The sequence below is a fragment of the Benincasa hispida genome, chromosome 4, assembly GCF_027475165.1.
Source record: "Benincasa hispida cultivar pf3 chromosome 4, pf3_genome.v1.1, whole genome shotgun sequence".
NCBI lineage: Eukaryota > Viridiplantae > Streptophyta > Magnoliopsida > Cucurbitales > Cucurbitaceae > Benincasa > Benincasa hispida.
The window spans coordinates 61,083,770-61,110,903 of record NC_143481.1 but is presented as its reverse complement, the minus strand read 5'-3'; the positions used below and the strand labels follow the sequence as shown (position 1 = coordinate 61,110,903).

Here is a 27,134-nt window from a genome sequence, read left to right as displayed (position 1 = left end):
GGCAAGGAGGATTTTAAGAAAGAAAATTTTGTTCAAAGGCATTGTGAGCCAAAAGAGAAATGATGGGGAATTAGGGATTTTCCTTTAAATTTTTTAACTTATTTTTCTTTTTCTTTTTTCTTTTATTTTTTTTCTTCTTTTTTCTTCTTTTTCTCTTCTTCTCTTTTGTTTTTTTCCTTTTTTTAAAAAAATTTTTTATACTCTTTTCTTATTTACATTTTTTATTCTTTTTTAATGGTATTTTTTCTATCTTTTTTCTATTTCTTTTGTTTTTTTCCTTTCTTTTCCTTTCTTTCTTTCTTTATTATTGTTTTTTTTTTACTTTTCGTTTCATTCTTTTTTTTTCAAACTCTTCTCCTTCTTTTTTTTGTAAATTTTATTTTCACCATTTTTTTCTTTCAATTGATTTTTTTTTTTAAATTTCTACCATTTTTTAGTATTTTTCAGTATTTCTTTTTTATTTGTTATTCTTTCAAAAAAAATTTCAATTTTCTCTTTCTTTTTCTTTCTTGCTTTTCTTTTTACACTTTTCTTAGGATTTTTTTTGTTGCACTTGTTTTTATTTTTATTTTTTACATTTTTTAATAATTTTCTCCCTATAATTTTTAATAATAATTTTTTAAATTCTCTTTTTTTTTACAGGAGCTCATAACTCGTGTTTCAATTTCATTATCAACTTCTCCAAGTGTTGACAAAGACTTCTTCCTTATTCATCAACTTTGGTGGTGAAGAAGCATAGTCGCACGATCATTTTGGAGATGAAGTGAAGTCGCGCCTCGACTTGTGAAGATGAAGCGATGTCGAGTGGAGCCATGCACACCAATCTTAAACTTTAAACTTGAAGATGGAAGCAGAGCCATGCACATCGATCTTGAACTTGAAGATGGAAGTGGGGCCATGCACACTAATCTTGAACTTGGAGATGGAGCAACATCGATGGAGCCTCTGAAATTGAAGATGGAGAAGCATCGACGAGACCTTCGCATTTGAGTTTGACAAAGCATCGAGAAATCTTCTGCATTTGAGTTTGACGAAGCATTGGCAAATCCTCTGCACTTGAGCTTGAAGAATCAGCGAATCCTCTGCATTGAGTTTGAAATATCGACGAATCCTCCGTATTTGAGCTTGACGAAGCATCGACGAATCCTCTGCACTTGAGTTTGATGAAGCATCGATGAATCTTTGCATTGAGCTCGACTTCGCGACTTCGAGCATGAAGATGGCATTGCAAAGCCTCTAAACTTGAGCATGAAGATGAAACATCGATGAAACCTTTGTTCTTGAAGATGGAGGATGTAAACCCCGAATCCCAATTTTACACTTAAGTGTGTTTTCTTATTTAAATTATCTTAATTTTCCACTTAATTGTGTGTTCCTATTGGTGAAAGAAGGAATGGAGATTTGAAAGGAGAAAATAATATTGGAAAAGTTGGGGAAAAATATTAAGTGGGAATAAATATAGAAATTAAGTACGTGGAATTGATGTGGAATAATATGAAGATTGAGTTTGGAAAATTCGGGGAATAATACGGCTAAGTATGAAAAATTAGGTGAAGTACGGAGTAAGGAATTAAGGAAAAATATGGAAAATATTATTTTGGAATTATCTTGGAAGATCCGTGTAAAAATATCATTAAATGGTGAGTAAACGGGTAAAAAAAATATATGGGGAACATTTGTCACAGTAGCTAAAGATTGAAGAGAAAGATTGGAGAGAAAAGTTGGAGAGAAAGCTGGAGAGAGCGAGAGTGGAGAGAAAAGTTGGAGAGAAACTGAGAGAGAGCGAGATTAGAGAGAAAATGGGAGAGAAAGTTGGAGAGAGCGACACTGTCGAGATTGAAGTGAAACTAGGAGAGAAACTTGGAGAGAGCGAGATTTTGAGCGAGAAAGTGGAAGAGAGCGACACTGCCGAGGGCGGAAAGAGCGAGGGCGCCTATGCGTTAGCCTTGCTTTGTTTGATTCGAACGTCACGCCCACGCCTCGCCTATGCATTGAACGGCCGTCCGATTAAGAGAAATTCTTAAACCCTAAGAAATTGTGTTGGATGCGTTTGAGAAAAACACTTTGAACCAAGGTGAAGTCAGCTTACGTTGATAAAGGGAGGATTAAACATGTGGCCATGCAGCCAAGTAGGTACTGTCAATCCCACGAGCAATTTGAACGCCTATAAATAGGGAGTTGGGATTTCATTTTCAAATCACACAAAAATCATAAATTTCGTAGAAAAAGGAGAGGGTAGTGAGGGTTCAGAGGAATATGTCAACTTTGGACGAGAAGATCTTCCAATCTACTCACACATTTGGAGTGATTTCAAAGCCATCTGAAAGCTCTGGAAGTGTAGTTTTCTGAATAGGGCTGGCAGAGGAAAAAGCTCAAAGGAACTAGGCTGGAGGTTGAGAAGAAGGCAGAAGGGTCAAACTGTCGGAGAAGTTTGGGCCAGTCTTGAAGATTTTGAAATTCCGGCCAAACCACGAGAAATTCTGAGCTGAATGTTTAGGGTAAGATTCCTAAGTCATTTTAGAATAAGTTTGTAGAAGGTAGTATTTTCAAATAAGATTCGGAACTATGAGTAATCTAAGTTGTGAATTGAATCTGGATTCTAGGGGTGAAAAAGGGACCTGAGGAGCTACTAGAGTGAAAAGTTCCTAAGAATTCGAAGTGAGTGGCTAAAATGTTTTTAAGCTGTTTTGGATTACAACATTTACAGAAAGCATATTTGCGAAAATAATTCTTATGCCTACTAGTTTTACAAAGTGGTTTCCAAGCAAGTTTGAATTGTAGTTTGAACGAATGCATACTGTTGAAATATTATTTACATATGTAAATATATTGATTTTATCCAGCATGCGTTACCCTCTTTAAAGCCACATTGTTTATGTGTTATACTGTACATGCTTTAAAGAGAAAAGTTGTTTATAAATAATTTTGGTAAAATGCGATTTCGAAGTACAAGGAGAAGACATCCACCCAACTAGATACTGAAGTACAAGGAGAATGTGTTTATTGGTATTGAAGTACGTTGGAGAAGGTATCCTAGTAGCTCGATACTGAAGTACAAGGAGAAGGTATCTGAGCAGTAGTACCTAATGTGGCCACTGGTGAATAAAGTTAGAGATTGAACAAAAGGGTTCTCTCTGGACTAGTAGTTGGTGTTGGGATTATTTTATCCGTTATAAAGTACTTGATTTGAGAACCGCTTTTACTTTTTTATGTTTAAAATAGCTTTATATAATTTACGCTTGGAAAATATTTATGCTGCAAAAGTTTATTTTTCAGATAAAACTATTTTATGAAATTATGCATGAGAATTTACTATGTTTTCTCGGTCACTCACTGGGCGTAAGCACACCCCGTTTTCAAATATTTTGTTTTCCCCCCTACAGGTAGCGGTCAAATCCTCTGAAGATAGTTCTGCGTCTGTTCCGCCACTAAAGGACCAAAAGACTTGTAACCGTTTGCTAGGTGTTACTATTAATATTGTACACATGTTACTATTGTTCATATAGGGACTAGGGTTTGTGGGTTTTGGGACTTGTAAATCTAGTGTTGTAATGACTCTAAACATATTATGTTTCTAAGTTAATAAATTGTGGGCCTAAAGACGTCCCGTTGTATATGCATTATAATTGGTATCAGAGTTATTCCGCATGAGTTATTAGGCAGTAAGTGTTAGCCTAAGGGTTGGTAAATGTTGCAGTCACGCCTTTCTCTAGGCTAAGAAGGTGGTCTGTGGCGGGGTGTGAGTTTGGTATTAGAGCATAAGTTTTTGGGACAATCGAGGCATTAGTTTATACCAGCTTGGTATCCAGTATAAGTTTCTGGGAAGGTTAAAGAGTGCTATACCAGTTTGGTATCAGAACAAAGGTTTACGTAAAACCTGGGAAAAGGTTGAGTGTAAAGTCTAAGTTGATACCAGCTTGGTATTAAAGGATGGGTTATACGTAAGTTTGGGAAAGATTTAAGCTAGCTTAGTACTAAAACATATGACTTTGAGTGAAAGAGAGACTTCATGCATTAAATTAAAGTCCCATAGATAAGTCCCTAACATGTGTACTTAATAACTAGGCAAAGATGCTGAGGAAAAGAGGTAGAACGAGCAAGTAGACTGAGAAGAGGAATATTGACCCTACCAGTGGAGGTCCTGAGGGCTCGTCAGACCTAGATCCGAAGGGGAAAAGAGTTAGAGGCAACTTCTGAAAACGAGTTTAGTACACCAAAAGTAGGTGTAGATCCCCAGATGGAAGATCGAGTGTTCAATAGAATTACTCAAAAATTAGCGACGAGTGTAGGATCGATCCAAAATGATCCAGAAAAGAAGTTCGGCATCGAGAGGCTGAAAGCTTTAGGAGCCACGACGTTCGATGGAACCACAAATCCATTAGATGCTGAAATCTGGTTAGATTTGATTGAGAAGTGTTTTAAAGTTATGAGATGCCCTGAGGACCATAAGGTCGAGTTAGCAACATTCTTGTTGCAAAAAAGGGTTGAGAAGTGTGGAAAGTGATAGAGGCTAGAAGGGGTAGTTCAGAAACTATGACTTGGTCTGAGTTTAAACAAGTATTTGAGGATAAATACTACCCTAGTTCTTTTAGAGATGTGAAAAGGGAGGAATTCTTTAGGCTAACTCAGGGAGTGATGACATTTGCTGAGTATAAGCAAAAATTTACTGAGTTATCTCAGTATGCCCTTCCGATCATCGCGGAAGAGAAGGAGATGTGTAGGAGCTTTGAGAGTGGCCTAAGGAGAAAAATACGTACACCTGTTACCTCTACATCTAATTGGGTGAATTTCACTCAGTTAGTTGAGACCGCTATCCGAGTAGAGCGGAGTGTAGAAAAAGAGGATGAACTTCAACCAGGAGAAGGACAGTTTAGAGTGCCTGAAGAAACAAGAAGTAAAAAAAATTTAGATCCTTGTTCTCTGGACAGTCGGGGATTAGGAGTTTTGGGGGCATGAGCCAACAAAGTTTGAGTCGAAAGAAGTCCAGACCTGTAGCTAAACAAAGTGGAAGATCAGTATCAGGTCGTGCTAGTGAGTCGGTGGCTAGTACGGGGAGGAAACCGCTGTGTGTAAACTATGGTAAACCTCATATAGGGGTATGCTACTGTAATAGCAATGCGTGTTTTTAGTACGGACAAGCTGGGCATTTTAGAAGAGATTGTCCTCAGCTAAATCGTGGAACATAAAATGAACAAAGACAAGTAACGCAGACGGGGAACCAACCTAGAACCGGGACTAGGGGAGAAGGATCCAATGTGGCTAAGCAAAAAGGGGTAGTTGGACGACCACCGCAGCACCAGCAGGGTAGAGTATATGCCATGACACACCAGGAAGCGGAAAAAGCTCCAGATGTCATAACTGATACGATAACTTTATGTAATCAATCCGCTTATGCATGATTTGATCCTGGTGCTACACACTCATTCATATCTAGTATGTGTGCATTACATATAGATAAAATACCTGAACGTATGGATGAGGAATTATTTATCTTTACGCCTGTAGAAGATACTCTAATGGTACATGAGTATTATAGGAATTGTGAAGTAATTCTTGGAGACCAAAGTTTTTGGGTCGACTTGATTCCATTAGAATTACTAGAGTTTGATGTTATCTTAGGTATGGCTTTCCTAAGTAAACACTATTCCACTATGGATTGCTTTAGAAGAGAAATAGTGTTTAGGAAACCCGGTGAAAAAGAAATAACTCTGGTAGGAAGTAAAAGAATACTCCCAGGAAGTTGAATATCAGCGGTAAAAGCTAGAAAATTGTTGAGTAAAGGATGTGAAGCTTATTTAGCATCTGTAGTAGTTTCCCAAGATAAGAAACTAAAACCTGAGGATGTACCTGTAGTACAAGAATTCTTAGATGTGTTCCCTGAAGAATTACTAGGCTTACCGCCTGATAGGAAAGTGGAGTTTACTATTGAGTTAATTCCTGGTACTGCACCTATATCCCATGCACCATATAGGATGGCCCCAACGGAGTTGAAAGAGTTAAAAGTTCAATTACAGAAACTTGTGGATAAGAGGTACATTAGACCAAGTGTATCACCTTGGGGAGCGCAAGTCTTGTTTGTTAAGAAGAAAGACGGTACTCTTAGATTATGCATAGACTATAGACAGTTGAATAAGGTGACCATTAAGAATAAGTACTCATTGCCTCGTATAGATGATCTCTTCGATCAGTTAAAGGGAGCAACGGTGTTCTCTAAGATAGATTTGTGGTCAGGCTATCACCAGTTGAAGGTGAAAGACACAGATGTTCCTAAAACTGCATTCAGAACTAGGTATGGACATTTTGAGTTCCTAGTAATGCCATTTGGATTAACAAATGCTCCTGCGGTATTTATGGACTTGATGAATAGGATATTCCATTCTTATATGGATCAGTTTGTGATAGTATTCATAGATGACATACTAGTGTATTCCAGTAGTGCGGAAAAAACACAAAGAACATCTAAGGATGGTATTACAAACTTTAAGATAAAATAAGTTATATGCCAAATTTAGTAAGTGTGATTTTTGGTTAAATCAAGTCATATTTCTTGGGCATATAGTTTCAGCTGACGGAGTTAGTGTTGATTCCCAAAAGATAGAAACAGTAGTTAATTGGGAATGACCCCTGAATGTAATCGAAGTACGTAGTTTTCTGGGTTTAACAGGTTATTATAGGAGATTCGTGGAGGGTTTCTCTAAGATAGCCCTTCCATTGACAAATCTGACCAGAAAAGATGTGAAGTTTGAATGGTCGCCAGAATGCGAGCATAGTTTCCAAGTGCTGAAACAAAGGTTAGTATCAGCACCAGTATTAACTCTACCTACACCAGGTAAGGAGTTTGAAGTTTATTATGATGCATCCCGATAAGGATTAGGATGTGTGATGATGCAGGAGGGAAAAGTAGTAGCCTATGCTTCGTGACAGTTAAAGAATCATGAATGTAATTACCCTACACACAACTTAGAGTTAGCAGCAGTTGTGTTAGCTCTAAAATTATGGAGACATTACCTGTTTGGTGAGCAATGTCATATATTTACAGACTATAAGAGTCTAAAGCATATATTTGATCAAAAGGAACTAAACCTAAGACAGAGAAGATGGCTTGAATTGATTAAAGATTATGACTGTACAATTGACTATCACCCAGGTAAAACAAATGTGGTAGCTGATGCCTTAAGTCGAAAAACTAGATCAGCTAGAGCTAGTATTAATTCAGTGAAGAGTAGATTGATCCATGAGTTGTATAATGCTAGGGCAGCATTATCAATCGGTCGAAAAGGAGGATTACTAGCCTTATTTCAAGTACGTCCTACTCTTGTAGAAAATATTCTACGTGAGCAATTAAAGGATTCTGATCTAAAGAAGTTAGCTGAAGAAGTGGATAAAGGATTGAGGACGGACTATCAACTAAGAGCAGACAAAGTGCTACTAAAGAAGGGTAGGATTTGCGTACCTAAGGACTTAGCCCTTAGACAAGCTATCCTAGAAGAAACGCATAGTTCGGCATATGCTATGCACCCAAGAAGTACGAAGATGTACAGAACATTAAAGAAATCGTACTGGTGGCCGGGTATGAAAAGAGAAATAGCGGAGTATGTTGACAAGTGTCTAATATGTCAACAAATTAAACCAGAGAGAGACAGAAACCAGCAGGATTACTTAATCCACTTCCAGTACCAGAATGGAAGTGGGAACATATTACGATGGATTTCTTGTATGGATTACCTAAGACACCAGCAAGCTATGGTGGTATATGGGTAATTGTGGATAGATTGACAAAAACAGCTAAGTTTTTACCTATTAAAGCCACTTATACCCGGGACCAACTAGCTAAGCTATATGTTGATTAAGTCGTAAGTCAGTTTGGAGCTCAAGTTTCAATTGTATCAGATCGAGACTCCAGATTTACATCAAAGTTTTGGCCTAGTTTGCAGAAAGCTATAGGGACCAAGTTATATTTCAGTACCGCTTTTCATCCACAGATGGATGGTCAGTCTGAGCGGACAATCCAGACATTGGAAGACATGCTGAGGGCATGTGTGTTGCAATTCAAAGGCAGTTGGGATACACATCTGTCATTAATTGAATTTGCGTATAACAACAGCTACCATTCGAGTATCGGAATGGCACCATATGAAGCCCTGTATGGAAGACCATGTAAGACTCCGATATACTGGAATGAAGTCGGTGAAAGAAAATTACTAGTTCCAGAACTTGTACAACAGACATCAGATAACATTAAGATTATAAGAGATAATCTTAAGACAGCTCGAGATAGGCAGAAAAGTTATGTTGATAAGCGAAGAAGAGAATTAGAGTTTGAAATGGGTGATAAAGTATTTCTGAAATTATCTCTGTGGAAAGGAATACTCAGGTTCGATAGAAAAGGGAAGTTAAGCCCGAGATATATTGGACCCTATGAGATAATAGAAAGAATTGGTCCAATGGCATATCGATTGGATTTACCTTCGGAATTATCTCGTGTTCATGATGTGTTTCATGTGCCAACGCTTAGAAAGTATGTGCCAGATCCTACTCATATATTATCTGAGTAACCGGTACAGTTGAAAGAGAATTTGTCATATAAGGAGGAACCAGTAGAGATTCTTGACAGAAAGGAACAAGTCTTGAGGAATAAGACAATCCCATTAGTAAAGGTGCTATGGCGCAATCATGCTATAGAAGAAGCAACATGGGAAGCTGAGGAGCAAATCAGTTAGTGTGATTAGTGAAAGAAGGAATGAAGATTTGAAAGGAGAAAATAATATTGGAAAAGTTGGGGAAAAATATTAAGTGGGAATAAATACAGAAATTAAGTATGTGGAATTAATGTGGAATAATATGAAGATTGAGTTTGGAAAATTCGGAGAAGAATACGGCTAAGTATGAAAAATTAGGTGAAGTACAGAGTAAGGAATTAAGGAAAAATATAGAAAATATTATTTTGGAATTATCCTGGAAGATCCGTGTAAAAATATCATTAAGTGGTGAGTAAACGGGTAAAAAAAAATATACGGGAAACATTTGTCACAGTAGCTAAAGATTGGAGAGAAAGACTGGAGAGAAAAGTTGGAAAGAAAGCTGGAGAGAGCGAGAGTGGAGAGAAAAGTTGGAGAGAAAGCTGGAGAGAGCGAGAGTGGAGAGAAAAGTTGGAGAGAAACTGGGAGAGAGCGAGATTGGAGAGAAAATGGGAGAGAAAGTTGGAGAGAGCGACACTGCCGAGATTGAAGAGAAACTAGGAGAGAAGGTTGGAGAGAAACTTGGAGAGAGCGAGATTTTGAGCGAGAAAGTGGGAGAGGGCGACACTGCTAAGAGCGGAAAGAGCGAGAGCGCCTATGCGTTAGCCTTGCTTTGTCCGATTCGAACGTCACGCCCACGCCTCGCTTATGCATTGAACGACCGAGCAACCTTCTAAGCGATGTATTTGGACGCGTTGGGGTGGATTATGCATTTAAAAACCCTAATTTGAATCGAAACAAAGCTTGAAGACGTAAGGGCAAACGTCAATTAAAATTTAGGTGTCCGATTAAGAGAAATTCTTAAACCCTAAGAAATTGTGTTGGATACGTTTGGGAAGAATACATTGAACCAAGGTAAAGTCAGCTTACGTTGATAAAGGGAGGATTAAACATGTGGCCATGCAGCCAAATAGGTGCTATCAATCCCACGAGCAATTTGAACGCCTATAAATAGGGATTTGGGATTTCATTTTCAAATCACACAAAAATCATAAATTTCGTAGAAAAAGTAGAGGGCAGTGAGGGTTCAGAGGAATATGTCAACTTTGGACGAGGAGATCTTCCAATCTACTCGTGCGTTTGGAGTGATTCCAAAGCCATCTGAAAGCTCTAGAAGTCTAGTTTTCAGAGTAGGGCTGCCGGAGGAAAAAGCTCAAAGGAACTGGGCTGGAGGTTGAGAAGAAGGCAGAAGGGGCAAACTGTCGAATCAGTCTAGGCCAATCTTGAAGATTTTGAGATTTCGGCCAAACCACAAGGAATTCTGAGCTAAAAGTTTAAGGTAAGATTCCTAAGACATTTTAGAATAAGTTTTTAGAAGGAAGTATTTTTAAATAAGGTTCGGAACTATGAGTAATCTAAGTTGTGAGTTGAATCTGGATTCTAGGGGTGAAAAAGGGACCCGAGGAGCTACTAGAGTAAAAAGTTCCTAAGAATTCGAGGTGAGTGGCTAAAATGTTTTCGAACTAAAATTTTTTTAAGCTGTTTTGGATTACAACATTTATAGAAAGCATATTTGCGAAAATAATTCTCATGCCTACGAGTTTTACAAAGTGGTTTCCAAGCAAGTTTGAATTGTGGTTTGAACGCATGCATACTGTTGAAATATTATTTACATATGTAAATGTATTGATTTTATTTAGCATGCATTACCCTCTTTAAAGCCACGTTGTTTATGTGTTATACTATACATGCTTTAAAAAGAAAAGTTGTTTATAAATAGTTTTGGTAAAATGCGATGTCGAAGTACAAGGAGAAGGCATCCACCCAACTAGATACTGAAGTACAAGGAGAAGGTATCTATTGGTACTGAAGTACGTTGGAGAAGGTACCAAGCCAACGGGATACTGAAGTACGTTGGAGAGGGTATCCTAATAGCTCGATACTGAAGTACAAGGAGAAGGTATCTGAGTAGTAGTACCCATGTGGCCACTGGTGAATAAAGTCAGAGATTGAACAAAGGGTTCTCTCTGGACTAGTAGTTGGTATTGGGATTATTTTACCCGTTATAAAGTACTTGATTTGAGAAATGCTTTACTGTTTTATGTTTAAAACAACTTCATATAATTTACGCTTGGAAAATATTTATGCTGCAAAAGTTTATATTTCAGATAAAACTATTTTCTGAAATTATGCATGAGAATTTACTATGTTTTCTCGGTCACTCACTGGGCGTAAGCTCACCCCATTTTCAAATGTTTTATCCCCCCCCACAGGTAGCGGTCAAATCCTCTGAAAATAGCTCTGCGTCTGCTCCGCCACTAAAGGACCAAAAGTCTTGTAACCGTTTGCTAGGTGGTTACTGTTAATATTGTACACATGTTACTATTGTTCATATAGGGACTAGGGTTTGTGGGTTTTGGGACTTGTAAATCTAGTGTTGTAATAACTCTAAACATATTATGTTTCTAAGTTAATAAATTGTGGGCTTAAAGATGTCCCATTGCATATGAATTATAATTGGTATCAGAGTTATTCCGCAAGAGTTATTAAGCAGTAAGTGTTAGCCCAAGGGTTGGTAACTGCTGCAGTCACGCCTTTCTCTAGGCTAAGAAGGTGGTCTGGGGTGGGGTGTGACAGAGGAACATCCAAGTTTGATTTTGAAGAGGAAGCGAAGTGCATTCTAAGTATGTGCCTTTTAGTTACTGTGCTAGCTCTTTACGAGGGATGAACTTTTTCAATCCATTGTGTTGCCTCCAATAAGGATGAACATCTTCAATCTAGAGTATCATTCTTTCATGGGGATGACCAACATCAATCTTGTAGTATCATACCTAGGTGGTTGTGGTACCCTTTCTGATGAACAACTTAAATTTCTTTAAGTTGCCCTCATACCCTTAAAGAAAGGATCAAATCATGACGTAGTTCAAGTTTTTTTTTAACTGGACTGAACTTGAAGTTTCTTTCAAATTACCTACGTACTCTTCATAATGACAGGGATCAAGTCATAACGTAGTTCAATTATTTTTTGTTTGCTGGACTGAACTTGAAGTTTCTTTCAAGCTGTCTATGTACTATTTACAATGACAGGGATCAAGTCATAATGTAGTTCAATTGTTTTTTGTTTGCTGGACTAAACTTAAAGTTTCTTTTAAGCTACCTATGTACCCTTTACAATGACAGGGATCAAGTCATAATGTAGTTCGATAAAGATCTTTTTTTTGGGCCGTTCACTTTTTAAACTCATGCGGGCCAGGAGCACCATGCAGTTTAGGCTCTTGCAATAAAGAACTTCTACATTTAAATTTAAGAAGCTCTTATGTCATCATGGCTTTGATCATCCTATTTATTTATAGGATTCATCAATATGATGAGTTTTGGCTTCACTATCAAGGAACCTTTTGTATTTATATCAATAGACAATTTCCTCTTCATGCATGAAGAAACACGACTATGAATCTTTTCGTCATTGTTTTCTTCATGAAATGATGTTGCCTTCAAAATTTTTATCCTTCCTTTATGTTGATCGTTTGTTGTCTTGAGACGATCAAAAGCAGATGTTGAAGGTTAATCTTTCTTTGATGTGGATATACTTAGCCTTTTGAAGGCTGAAGTTCAAATAGAAGTAGTCGTTGGGCATTGGTTTTCTTCTCCTACCGTGGCCATACTTAATCTTTGAAAGACTAAAGATCGAGCATTTGAAGGCTTAATACGATCGAAAACAGAAGTTATTTGCTTCATTTCTTCTGAGTTATTGACTTCTTCGGCAGTTATATGATTATTGTTGACTTCCACCATGCCGACAGTGTGACATGCAATAACTTCTAATACTTTCTCTGGATGATTATTGAGAAAGCTTATTGGGAGAAATTCTGCCCAAGTTTCCGGTCATCGAAATTGAGGGAAGTCCCTGTCTTTTTTCTTAGCAGGCTTAGGCTTCCATGTCATCTTTTTGCCTTTCTTTTTATGAGTCTCATTCCTTCTTCTGTAGCTTCGATAGGAATGCGACTCTTTTTGGGTTGAATTTGGCTGTCTTCTTTTTCGATGAGTCACAAATATCCACCCTTTGTTGTCATCTTCAACGAGCTCATCTTTCTTTTTGGAATTTTCTGTTTGAATCTCTTGCTAGAATCGAACAACTATAGGCTCGAAGGCTCCGAACTGGATCAGGCTTTGTCTTTGAGCATGGGACACAGACAGTGTTAGAACACTTGAAGTCGCCGCTACTGTAGCATGATTTATCTGAGCTACTTCATCCAAATCTAGCTCAATCTCCTTTTCACCAGCCAACTTCAGAATTCGTTCCTTCATCACGAAGCATCTTTCAACTGGGTGACTAATGACCTGATGATACTTGTAGTAGTTAGAATCATCTACTTTTTCTATTTGTTCCTGTCGCTTGCATTCTGGCAGCTGAATAAGTTGCTTCTCTAGCATTGCTCTAACATATCTGCCACATCAGAGTCAGGGAATGGATAAACCTTCTTATTTCTTTAAGAGTTGGACGGTGCTTCTCGCCCTCATTGTGCCTTCTTTCAAATTTTGTTTGTTTTCCTTTGGAGGAAAATTTCATGGGGTCACATGAATGATCATAGATTCTTTTGTGGCACTATCCATGATCGTTTCAGTGCCCTTGGCTTCATTCTTGTATTTTCTCCCTTCAGGGACTAGTAAATCTTTAGTTCTCTTATTGGCGATGCTTAGCTCCATGTCACGAGCGCGTGTTGCCAACTTCTCAAACATACAAGGTTTTATCCCTTGTAGGATGTAGAGAAGCTCCCGGTGCATTCCTTGAGTGCACATCTCCACTAACAGTGCGCCTTGTATTGTAGAAGCGGTTCAGGAACTCCCTTTCTAGCCGTTCCTAACTGTCAATCACTCCTGGCTCCAAATCAGTATACCAACCGAAAGCATTTCCTTTCAAGGTATGGACGAACTACTTGACTGGTCTCCTCTGGTTCCTGCATTTTCGCAGGTTTCGATGAAGTGTGCAACATATTGTTTTGGATTGCCCTTTCCATCGAACTGCTGGAACTTTGGAGGTTGATACCCAGTTGGCATTCTCAGGTCTTCGATTCTCTTGATGTATGGCTTGGAGTACATAAAGAAGGATTGTGATGGTCCTCCATACTGAGCCCTCATGGAGTTTGTAATCATATTCTGCAGCTGTTGAACTGATAGGGCGGCAATAGAGGTAGATTGTTGTGGCTGGTCTTCATGTAAGACAAGATTTCCTTTGTCATTAGCTTTTGTAGTTGGAGATTGACTCGACTCAACGGTTTCTTGAGCCTGTATTTAATCTCTTAAAGCAGCAATTTCATGATCTCGTTCTTCTACAACTTTCATTAGGAAATTTATCTTTTTTTTCATCTTTGCCATGGCTGACTTAGCCGTTACGTCAGTCACCATGATAGATACTACATCAAAGTGTGATTCTTTATCTAATGGATCAGTAGCAGAAACATAGCCGTCTAACAAGGGATTTTCTCTGATAACGATCCCGCCTTTAGGAGATTCCATTAGTTGTTCCATGATGACAAAGCTTATGTAAGTATCGCTTGCGACAGTAGATTTGGATACAACTTTTTTTGGTGCCATTTGTAGGTTTATTGACTTGGATGACGAGAGAGATGAGAGGTAAAGATGTCCCACTCGGCGTGCCAATTTGTTCGCACGAGATTTCAAGGAAAATTTATTTCGTGGAACTTGAACTTTATATTTGTATTAATTTTGTGGAAAGCGAGTACAATCTCTAACACATAGTATTTTGATGCTTTCAAAATAAACTATAATCTTTAAGTTGGTTGATTTTCTTGAATGTTCGGCCTTTGGGCTTGTTATTCTTGGGTGATCGACTTTTGGGCTTGTTGATCTTCTTGGATGATCGGCTTTTGGGCTTGGTTGATTTATGGGCCTGGCCTTTGGGCCCAATTAGTTGGACTTGGGCGTTGGTCCATGAGTTTGAATTGGGTTGAACCCGAGCGACTTTAATTACTCGGCCCAATCCAACTTATAATTTTTTCAATAGGCTCGGGCTTTTATTGATGATGTGGCAACTCGTGATTTGCCAAAATTTCTCATTCAATACTAACAAATGAAAAATCTTGTTACAATGTAAGGTTAAGAATTTAGATTAGATACACTATGAAAATTTAAAATGTTCATTTTTAAATATGAATTTGAATAGTAAATATCTAATTTTAAAAATAGTTTCAATTACATATGAAAAATATGACATGAATCATGAAAAATTAAAATTTAAAAAATTAAAAGTCAAAAATTTAAAAATAGATATTCTAAGATAAAATATTTAATTGGTGATTTACGGGAGATGAGAGTGGTTGAATTTAATTAGGTGAGAAGGGTAGAAAAGTAATTAACCAATATTAATATTTTTTTTTTCCAAAAAAGAAGTTTTTTAAGAAGTGTTATTTTCCAGAAATTAAGTTGAAGGGAAAAATATGTCAATTTCCCAAGTTTTTGGGTTTTTAGTTAATTTGCGCAAATTTTCCCATTCTTCCTCTTCCTATTCACCTTTTCATCGTGAATCTGCAAGCCGCCGATGGAGAGAGGATGCTCGCCGGTGGAAAAGCTGTAGGCGAACTCCACCATGGAATTCCAGTGATGCTCAAGGACACTATTGCGACTAAGGGTCGGCAATACCACCGCCGAATCCTTCGCGTTGCTGGGTTCGGTGGTGGCTCGAGATGCGACGATGGTCAGTCGCCCGAGGAACGCCGGCGCGGTGATTTTGGGGAAAACTTCGCTTAGGGAGTGGTATCGGTCTCGTTCTTGGAAGCTTCCCCATGGATGGTGTGCTCATGGTGGTCGACCGCGGGTTAGTAAACTTTTTTTCTAAGAATTTTGCCCTAATCCTTCCTGATTTCTTAGGGTTCGTTGTTTATATATATATATATATATATATATATATATATATATAAGGAGGCGAGGAGATTAGAAAGATGAGGAAGCAAACTTGGGTTGTAGGGGAAGAAGGGAGAGGAAGCGGTTTGAGGATTGGGTAAAGGAAGAAGATAATGGTGGAAATGTTGATGAGAAGCATGTTGAAGTGAATGAATACAAGTCCAAGGGAGACGTCGGGGATGGGAAAGTTCAGTTTGGAGGCACCATTGATGAAAAATAAGGTCACTGGGGAATGTAAGTTCCATTTTGCATATGCTGCATTTTATTGTAATGAATGTGATTATGGAATTGCCATTTCCATCTTCAATTTGATGCAACTTTTTCCCTTGTATTCTGTCAATATTATGCTGATTGTTTGACATTGATATAGTCAAATATACATTGGTTTGACCTGCAACCCCAAGAAGTTAATGAGAAGGCAGAGCATTTTATCTGAAAGAGTAAAGGTGGCTTTTGTTGTTAGTGATTCTATTGATATATACTTTCCTTCTAAAGAATTCAATCTGCATTACCTTTGTCTATCTAACTGTTTATCGTTAGGCTTGTGTCTGTTGGAAACTTAGAAGCTGTTATTAGTTATTGCTTCTAGAACACTTCGTCGCTTTGATTTGTCCCTCATAAAAAAGAAGTATACTGCTTCTTGAACTTGCGGTTAAGGTATGTTTGATAAGTTAAAATTATGGTCCCGTTTGGTAACCATTTCGTTTTTGATTTTTTGTTTTTGAAAATTAAGTCTATAGACACTACTTTCACCTCCAATTTTTTTACTTTATTATCTACTTTTTACCAATGGTTTAGAAAACCAAGCCAAAATTTGAAAACTAAAAAAAAATAGCTTTTAAAAACTTGTTTTTGTTTTTTCAATTTGGCTAAAAATTCAACCATCATTTTATTTGAAAAAGATGCAAATCATTGTAAGAAATGAGGGGGAAATAGACTTAATTTTCAAAAATAAAAGACAAAAAACGAAATGGTTACCAAATGGGACTTATGTTTTTGTGGAATTTTTTTATATCCATAATTTTATTGGCTCACTTATGGTCCCTGCTAAAAACATGTTGTTGTTTGTAGGTCGTGGAGGGAAATGTACAAAGAGATAGTAAAAAGTCCTATGGTTTAAGCCGATAGATTTATCCTTTCATATTCTGTCTGGTACCACTGCCACGTAAGCACATCGAAAACTTGTCATTTGTCATTTGCATTTTTCTCTAACAGAGGATGATTTCTATGTTGTTGCACCTTAATTCGGTCATCATGTTCATGATAAGTGAAAGCATAGTAGTTTTCTATTGCACTTGATAGATTTTTGTGTCTCAAGTTTTGATTATTTTCTGCATGCTATGACTCAAATTTTAATCTCTTAGGTAACTTTTAAACCCTTAAACTGTTAAACATCAATATACTAGTGCTACAAACTGTTGGAAACGAAGTAGGCTCTCACAATACAACTCAATACAACTCAATAGATAAGAGAAGAAGATTGTTCTCTTACTCACACAAGATTGGAGAAACTAGAACTTGAATATTACTTTATTTTCTTGCCTTGCTTACAAATGAAAAATCCTACACATATTTATACTAGTAGGAAAATACATCAAAAGACATCAATGATAGATGCAAATACATGTGACTTTTCACCACTACATGAACATTCATTAATGTATCTTGTAATTCATATATTCATCTATTCATATATCTCATTAAATGTAATTCATGCACTTTGAATATAAGTCTAGATTAATTCTATCATCCTCCCTTAATCTAGACTTGAGCAACTCCAAGTTTTTCTTTGAACTTAACAAATAAGCCAAACTTCAGTGCCTTCGTAAAAATATCCGCCACCTGATCTTGAGTCTTGCAATGTTTCACCATCTTCTCCATCTTTAACTAAGTCTCTGATAAAATGATACTTGATTCTAATATGCTTGCTTCTTCCATGGAAGACTTCTTTGCGTACACTTCAATTCTTTCAACATCCATCTAAGCCATAAAACTTGACATCCAGCTGCAGATAAAGAGATGTATTCTGCTTCGGTGGTAGAAACAGCAACAACAGGTTGTTTATTTGAAGTCCATGAAAAAACATCCGAACCAATGCTAAAAACATAATTAGATGTGCTTTTATGATCATCAACATTACCACCCCAATTACTATCACAAAAACCAACTAACACTGATTCTGAAACTTTCTTGTAATAAATTCCAAAATTAATAGTGCCAAGAATATAACGAAGCACTCGCTTACCTGCTTCCCAATGATTTCTTTTTGGGCTTGACATGAATCTGCTTAACATATTTACAGCAAATAGAATCTCAGGTCTTGTTGCAGTCAAGTACATCAAGCTTCCAACTAAGCTTCGGTATAAGCTTGGATCAACATCTTCTCCAATATCATTCTTGCTCAATTTCAAATTTGCATCCATGGGCGTGTTACAAGGAAAAATGTTTTCCATTTTGAATTTTTTTCAGCAAATCACGAGCATACTTTTGTTGTGAGATGACAATCTCTCCATCTTTTTGATTGACTTTAATTCCCAAAAATAATGGATGAGACCCATATCACTCATCTCAAATTCTCTTTTCATGAAATTCTTAAAATCATCACTCAATAGTTTATCATTTCTAGTAAAAAGCAAATCATCGACATATAATGAAACAATAAGAAGTTTGCCACACTTATCTTCTTTGACATATCATCGACATATAATGAAACAATAAGAAGTTTGCCATACTTATCTTCTTTGACATAGAGTGCATGCTCACATGGACACCTTTGAAAACCTGTCTTTATAAAAAAGCTGTCAATGTGACTATACCAAGCTCACGAAGCTTGCTTCAATCCATACAAGACCTTTTTCAACTTGTACATTTTGTCTTCTCCTTTTTTCACATAACCCAAAGGTTGTTCAACGAATATCTCCTCCTTCAAGTGTCCATTCAAGAAAGCGGATTTTACATCCATTTGATAAACTCTCCACTCATTTTGTGCAGCCAAAGACAAAATCAATTGAACTGTCTCAATTCTTGTCACAGGAGCAAAGATCTCTTCATAATTCACACCATATTCCTGCTTGTAGCCTTTTACAACAAGTCTTGCCTTGTATTTTTCAACTTTGTCATTTGACTTCAGTTTTGTTTTGTACACCCATTTTATACCAAGAACTTGTTTGTTTACTGGAAGATCCATCAACTTCCATGTTTCATTTCTTTTTATTGCATCAATTTCTTGATCCATTGCAATCTTCCATTTTTCATCTTGGATCGCCTCATCAAAATTTATAGGATCAACACTGGAAAATAATGCAAAATCAGCCACATCATCATCAATTCTGCTAGTAGCATTATAAATTTCTTGAATATTTCTCATTCTCCTTGGTAACATATCATCATCACTTGTGGAAGATGGCGATGCAGATAAAGATGACGCCACTGCCTGACTCTACTTGCTCTAAGTCTTGAGCATCTCCATTCCTTTCCATGCTAACATGATATGGACTTTCTGCTTCTCCAACGACATCCCAGTTCTAGGATTCATCTTCATTGAAAATCACATCCCGACTGATAATAATCTTTTTCGACAAAGGATTATACAATCGATAAGCTTTAGAATTTTCACTATAGCCTACCATGATACATTTTTCTGATTTATCATCTAATTTGCCTCTCAGCTTATCTGGTATATGAGAGTTTATTTGCCCCTTAGCTTATGGGAGTATATTAATTTTGGAATTTATTACAAGAAAGTTCCAGAATCAGTGTTAGTTGGATTTTGTGATAATGATTGGGGTGGTAATGTTGATGATCATAAAAACACATCTGGTTATGTTTTTAGCATTGGTTCGGGTGTTTTTTCATGGACTTCAAAGAAACAACCTATTGTTGCTCTTTCTACCACTGAAGCAGAATACATCTCTTTATCTGGAGCTGGATGTCAAGCTTTATGGCTTAGATGGATGTTGAAAGAATTGAGGTGTACGCAAAGAAGTTAGAATACTTTATATTGTGATAATGGTTCTGCCATTGCATTATAAAAAAATCCAGTCTTCCATGGAAGAAGCATGCATATTAGAATCAAGTATCATTTTATCAGAGACTTGGTTAAAGATGGAGAAGTGATGGTGAAACATTGCAAGACTCAAGATCAGGTGGCGGATATTTTTACGAAGGCACTGAAGTTTGACTTATTTGTTAAGTTCAGAGAAAAGCTTGGAGTTGCTCAAGTCTAGATTAAGGGAGGATGATAGAATTAATCTAGACTTATATTCAAGGTGCATGAATTACATTTAATTAGATACATGAATAGTTGAATACATGAATTACAAGATATATTGATGAATGTTCATGTATTGGTGAAAAGTCACATGTATTTGCATTTATCATTGATGTCTTTTGATGTCTTTTATTTTCTTACTAGTATAAATATGTGTAGGATTTGTCATTTGTAAGCAAGGCAGGAAAATAAAGTAATATTCAAATTCTAGTTTCTCCAATCTTGTGTGAGTAAGAGAACAATCTTTTCTCTTATCTATTGAGTTGTATTGTGAGGGCCTACTTCGTTGATTTGTCATTTGTAAGCAAGCCAAGAAAATAAAGTAATATTCAAGTTCTAGTTAAATGTAATTCATGTATCTTGAATATGAGTCTAGATTAATTCTATCACAAAATAAGAAGCACGGACACTTTAATTTGGCTAGCGTGTTCGTGTTGGACACTTAGACACTCTGACACTTGTTAGTGCAATAGATATGTTGGACACTAGTTGTACAAAGCCAAACTAGAACCAACATTTAGTAGACATGCATCAAACTCTTACAAAGTCAACACATATATCACAAAAATAATAAAATTTGAGAGCGAACTACATCGAATTAATTTTTTAAGCATAGAAATAAACAAACTCATTAACTTTAAATTTCCTTGTTTAAAAATGATATATATATGTTAAAAAATATATATTTTAATAAATGTGTCCTTGGTGTGTCCATGTCCTAAATTTTAGAAAAATGATGTGTCACCGTGTCAGTGTCGTGTCGTATTCGTATCTCGTATTTGTATCCATGCTTCTTAGGCTACAAAGTTTTTGGGTAACTCATTTTGCATTTGAGTTGGATTTTCATTTATTTTTCAAGAAAGACAATTGCAAAACATGCAAAAAAATGTTGGATGAGAGTCTGAAAGACGTGGAATCAGAAGGCAATTGTAAAAATGTTGTTGGGTTTTGGCTAAATATTAAAAGTGTAATTGTCCAATATCGAAAATGTTCAAGAAAGTGATGGAGCTTCAAGCATTATAAAAGGAGCTTATGCATTTGGTTTGAAATCGTTTCAGTTAGAAACATTTTAAATTTAGGTGTGCTAACTTACTTAATTCTCTTTTTGTATTCTCTACTTTGAGAGTGAGATTAGAGAGTGAGTGGTACAAAAGCTTTGAGAGAATGCTCTTGTAATTCGGTCGGGAGAAAGAATAATTCTGTGTGATTGTAACAATTTTTTACATATTGGATTTCTTTCTGGTGGGCAGTGGTTTTCCCGACAAATGTTTAGGCACTTTAGGGAGTTGTCCAAATGTGAGCTCCCCACTATCAAGAATCTGTCATTTTGCAAATCGCTTCCATCCCTAATGGTGGCTACAAATCAGTACTGTGAGTTTCCAACAATGTGAAATAACTAGAGCTCTGTTACGACGAACTTGGATTTTATTTGAATACATGGGATACAATAATTGTGTTGAATAAGTGTCGAGTGGGCCATTTTGAGAAATGGGATTCAGAAACACATATCTCAAAAGTTCAAAATTTTCGAAAATGTGATTTTGATGATTTATAAACACATACTTCAGTTTTATTTGTCTTTTTATGAGAACCACCCCCGTTTCTTTTTTTGTTCATATCTCCAACTTTTTTGTTCTTGATTGTAGTTTCTGGAGGGACGTTGGTCCCATTTGTTATAGAACTGTGCTACATTATTTGTGCAGATGTGTATTCTTAGTAGAGGTAATGCTGAAATTTTACTTGATATATGGTTGATGTATAAATCCTCGGTGTAGGTTATTTTAATTTGTTTCCTTTTATGTTCTTGAATTCATGATTTATGCTTTTGTTCCGTTTTTGTGTAATTTTTTTGTGGCTATAAGAATGAGCCTGATGTTTCTGTAGGAGGTTTGCTTCGTGCTTTGGTGGTTTGTGTAAATATTAGTTCCGTATATTGGGAAATCTCTCTTTTAAGGTATGATTCATTTATTTTCTGGGTGTAATAGGGGTGTAAACGATTCGGTTTGACTCAGTTTTTGAAGAAAATCGGAACCGAACCGATATCGGTTAAAGAAATAGAAAACCCCTAGTGCACGAAATTTTATGAAATAACTAACAAAGAGTGCACGAATTTTTGGCGAGAAGGGAATATTTTTTTTTTCGAAAATGTTTGAAATTAAAATAGAATCTTGCACTCCCATTTTTGAAGCGATGATCTTGTGTACTCAAATTTGCCTTCTTACCATCCAGAAAAGAGTGCCTTTTGAAGTTAAGTATTGACGCTTATTATATATGTTTTAATGGTGCACTCGATTTTTCAATTTGTATTTTTGCCTAACCCGAACTAGACCCGAAGTTTTTTATTTTGGAGAAATTGCTGACCAAAATGTAGGTGTGATTTTGAAAGAGTCCATTTTTTTAATCTATTGAAATATGTCCAATAGTATTTAAGGAGGGCTATGAAGCACATACACGGATATAAGATACGGATACGATAGGATACGACGATATGTCAATTTTTTTTTTAAAATAACTAAGATATTCATATGTTGAAGATGTGTTTTTTTTTTTTTTTTTTTTTTTTTTTTTTTTTTTTTAAATCTAGAATATAGATAAATTTAGTATATAAGTTAATGACAATAATATAAAAATACAATACACATATTGAAATAAAACACAAAGAGTTTCTTAGATGTAAAATAATCAATAAAATGCAATAGAAAAGTGATTCATATTGATCAAAGCAAAGAAGATTAGAGAGAGAAGTATGAAGATAAAGAAAGAATTCTTCATTGAATTGTAGAAGATATTCAAGTGGCTTATATTTTGGTAGATTTTGTAGGAATTCAAATATGAATATGAAGATTTAAGATTAGATGATTTTAGAGTTTGGTCTTTTATTTTTTTTCCTTTTAGTTTTGGACTTGGTATTTGTGGGAAGTATCTAGACGTATTGGTATCTATAGATTCTTTGTGCACATGAAGTATCTCCTTCATAGGAGGGACACTACTCATTAGATTATTCCATATTTACCCACAAGTATGTGATTACATGCTTTTTTAGGTAGTTTTGAAATGGTATTTACAAATATTATTGGCTGTAAAATTGATTCTTTGAAACTTAAAATTATATCATTTTAATTAATTAAAAGATTTTTCTATATCTCCAACAAAAATATTATATATATCTTCACTTCTAGATTTATTATTATTATTTTTAACTGAACCTCTATCTCTATATTATGTTTATCGTTAATGTTCCCATCTCTAATGTCGAGCAAATTTTCCAATCTCTTTGACACTATCGACTTTATCTTCCTCATTGACGGTTGAGTTAAACAACAATTTCAAAATATGGCTCGTACAACACTCACACCTTGCCAAAACCATAATGATGTCTCTTGGACATGAATTTTTTGACCTTATTATCGAAAAACTAGGTTGTCTTGGAGGATGAGGTGGCAGTCAAAATCCATGTCCTATAGCCTATAGGTATATAATGTTTTATTTATTTATTTATTATTATTATTATTATTAAGGTTTCAAAGTGTTTTTCATATTAATTAGTGAGACTTTCAAATAATCAAAATGAAAAATGAATTGGGCATTTGAAGAATTTGTATATTTATGGGGAAGTTGTAGAGTATGCATCAATGACTTTAGGTTTTAGTATAGAGAGTATTTGTGTGATTTAGTCAACAATTTTCTAGTACATAATATTTTCATTTGGATGACTTGACGAAGTTTTTAGCTATTACATTGATTTGTATGAGATTTAAATTATTTTTAGAATAAAGCTTGTGACAAAATATGACAAAAATTCTAGCTAATACAAGATAATTACATGACTCATACTAATGAAGATTAAAAGTATGTATGACAACGTATTTCAAAATTAGATGGTATTTGTTGGGCTTATACTATTGGCTTAATTCAATAGCTATTTTGAATACAAAGTATTTATATATATCGTGTGTCTAAATTTTGAGTTAAATTATAACTAAATATATTTTATGATTCACATTAATTTTGGTGGTATGGAAAAGCCTAAAAGGTATAACTTTTCTATTTTCAATCATTAATTTCTAATTATCATTTTTAGATTTGTTAGCTCTACTTTTGTTTTAATGATATTATTTTAGATATTGTTTTTTAAGAAGTAGAGTTAGTCTTGATATATATATTTTTATTTGCTTCACAATATTCAAAATTCAAATTTATGAAAGATTTAGGGTGATTTAGTTTTTTAGATCATGTTCATTTTTAGATTTGTTTGAAACACACCATGTTCATAGGGATTTGGCAGTGTGGGTATTTTTGTCTAACATTTTAAATAGTATCAAAATTAGTCGTTTGACCATTTTCACAAAGAAAAAGTATATTTGGTCATTTTTAAGTGTCGTGTGTATTTGGAATACATTTTCAAGTGTTTAATTAAAAAAATAAGTCATTTTAGAAAAAATTAAAGTGTTTGACAACCACTCAAAATAGTTTTTGAAGTGTATCTTAAATAGTTTTAATCAAAAGTGTTTAAATAAAAATGAGTTTTTTGAAAAACATTTTTTTCTTAAGTAATCCAAACAGGTTCGTCATTCTCTTTTGGCCATTTGTCTAGTTGCCTTCTTATTTTGTGCTTTTATTGGTGATAGAAAAATATTACTAGGTTTGTGCACAAACAAGATTTTATATTTAATTTTTTAACGAATAAACAATGACAGACGTTTAACTTCAGATAAACACCTTTAATGTTGGTCATTGATCGACATCAAAAGTGGATCTACATTAAAAGTGACTGACATCGAAGAAGGTGTTATTCAAGGTGTTCAATATGGGTCATATTTAATGTTAGTCGGAAACTAACATTAAACACCTTTAATAACACCTTTGTTATCGGTCGTCTGTCCGACATCGTACCCCTATAATGTTGGTTTTTGACTGACATTATAGTTCAACTTTATACAAATGATCCTCGTTAAGTATTACTTGCAAGTGATTGTTTTTAACAAATCTTTCAGTTATCTAAAAATGTCATAGTTACATCCTTCTTTTTCAAACAAAATAAACTGGTAGTTGAGTTGGATTGAATGTAAATATCAATATTTGCTAGTTGTATGATGGGCATGGGGAAAAAAAATGATTGCAAACCACACTTAAAAATATGATAGATAGAAATTCAAATAGTGAAATATTTTAGGGTTTGTTTGGTAGGTAACTTATATTCTGTTTTATGTTTTCAGATTCACAGAGTTCAGCGAATATGTATTCGGTTGGTAGTCTGAAATTTGTTTATGAAAACTATTTTCAGATTTTGTGATCCAAATCGTGCAAATTCTGATTTTTTATTTTTTTATTTTTTTTATAATGTTTTCAATGTATCCAGATTTTGAATTCAAAATTTTAAAATGCAGATTATATTAAAAATGATAAAAACAATAACAATTATATTATTTCATGTTATAAATTCAAATATTTTTTTTGTTAAATTTGAAATATACAATATATTATATGATATTACAGGTTAATAATTATACAAAAAATTGTAACATAAAACAAGTTAATTAGTAGTGTAATATGAATTTAATTTCTGAGTCTGCTAAATATATTTAATAAGTACCTAAATAAATTTTTAATCACATTTTAAAATTTATTTAAATTGGAATTTAATTTCTGAATCTATTATCAAACACATTTAAAAACATGAAATATAACTCTATTTTAATGAATTCATTATTTTCAAATTTCTATCTTCATATTATTGTAAACAATATATAACAAATAGCAATTTGCAAAGATGATTCTCGATCCAATTGCGAGAAGAATAATTAAAATTACTTTTATATAGGATAATTGTATTAGGTTGTAAAAATGGATCCCGTATTTGTAAATATATCACACAAATAAATAATTAACAAATAATTTAATTTTTAAAAAATTTCTAGTCTATCATCGATGTACAATGTATATAGTTGATCAGTGATAAACTTTTATTATCGATAAACCATTTAATAATTTATCATTGGCAAACCTCAATCATTGACAAATAATTTTCTGTTTATCACTAATAAACCATTCTAATGTGTATTATTGATAAAATGTCTATCACTTATTAATCATTTGTGTGTCCATTATTGATGAGCAATTTTAATGTTTATTTTTATTTCCATGAATTTGTCCATTGGTCTTATTGATGATCGATTCTTTTTATGCCTACCAACAACTATTTTTATATGTTTCTTTAGATTATTTTTAAAGAAAAATTTGGGTACTCCCTTGGATACATCTATCTTGATGCATCTCAAATATAGTCCAATAAAATACTGTCACGTGACAATTTTATTTTTTAAAAAATTATTTTTTCAATTTTTTTTTGTGTGGTAAAGAAGTGGTCGGGAGTATATAGGTTGCACCTAATCATTGCTTTTATTTTTATGTTTATCTTTCATAGATAACATTTTCATGTTTATAATTGATATACAATTTCTATGTCATTGGCTTTATATAATACAATTTTTTTATACGAAATTAACGGGTAAAGATTCAATTTAACAACTTTCAAAGTCTCTTCACTATGCTCAAAATTAGACCCTAACTTTCAGATCTTTGATTTATTTGTAGTTTCTTATGAGCTTTGGACTGATCAATCACGATTCAAGGACAACATTGGGTAATAATGATGTTTAGTTTCGTCCAAATATCCATTTTCACAAGTTTGGAGTCAATATGTCTGTAGAGTTATGCGAAGTTTGTATTTGGATGCAGAGTTGAGTTATTAAGTTAGGGGTATTTGGTGTTGCTTTTTGTAATCCAAAAAAGTATTATTTTCTAGAGGTTATTTTTATTTGTTTAATTTTATTTTTAATCCTTCGATTTCATACATAGTTTCCCAAATTTTTAACACTCACTTGAGATGCCAACTTAAGACCTTCATATATATTTCACAAGTTTTACACGTAACTATTGTACTTGAGATAGACAAAATACTCTTGGTTTATATAAACAACAAAATTATAATATACTTTTACATTAGTGGAATGTGTGAGTGTAATATGCACAAAAAAAAGGTAGTCCATCATGGGGCTTAGAGGGTTTTATGACATCTTATGTGAAATTATAGGTTAAGACTTATCTGAAATTACTAAATAAGATGACTATTGTTTTTGGCTTTTTAGTGTATGAACAATTGAGTTGGTCGTTTAACTTAATTGTTGGAGATAATCCATGGAATTGATCACCAAAGGTGATAATCAAAGTTGGTCATCAAAAGTGATAGTTGTGCGAAGTTGGAC

The 27,134-nt window shown here is 34.7% G+C and overlaps 2 long non-coding RNA genes across 7 annotated transcripts; both read left to right on the top strand.

Annotated features, from left to right (window-relative positions):
• Nucleotides 1-15,119: 15,119 nt before the first annotated feature.
• LOC120075404 (uncharacterized) lies at nt 15,120-21,485 on the top strand. Of its 6 annotated transcripts, none has more exons than XR_016528878.1 (3): nt 15,120-15,513; nt 15,663-16,764; nt 21,120-21,485. It is a non-coding gene; the product is annotated as an uncharacterized LOC120075404 (long non-coding RNA). The 6 variants fall into 6 exon arrangements; XR_016528881.1 differs by having other exon boundaries at nt 15,128-15,513; nt 15,618-16,764; XR_016528880.1 differs by having other exon boundaries at nt 15,128-15,513; nt 15,567-16,764.
• Nucleotides 21,486-22,499: 1,014 nt separating this feature from the next.
• LOC150036857 (uncharacterized) lies at nt 22,500-26,707 on the top strand. Its single transcript, XR_016528875.1, has 2 exons — nt 22,500-23,340; nt 26,464-26,707. It is a non-coding gene; the product is annotated as an uncharacterized LOC150036857 (long non-coding RNA).
• Nucleotides 26,708-27,134: the final 427 nt, after the last annotated feature.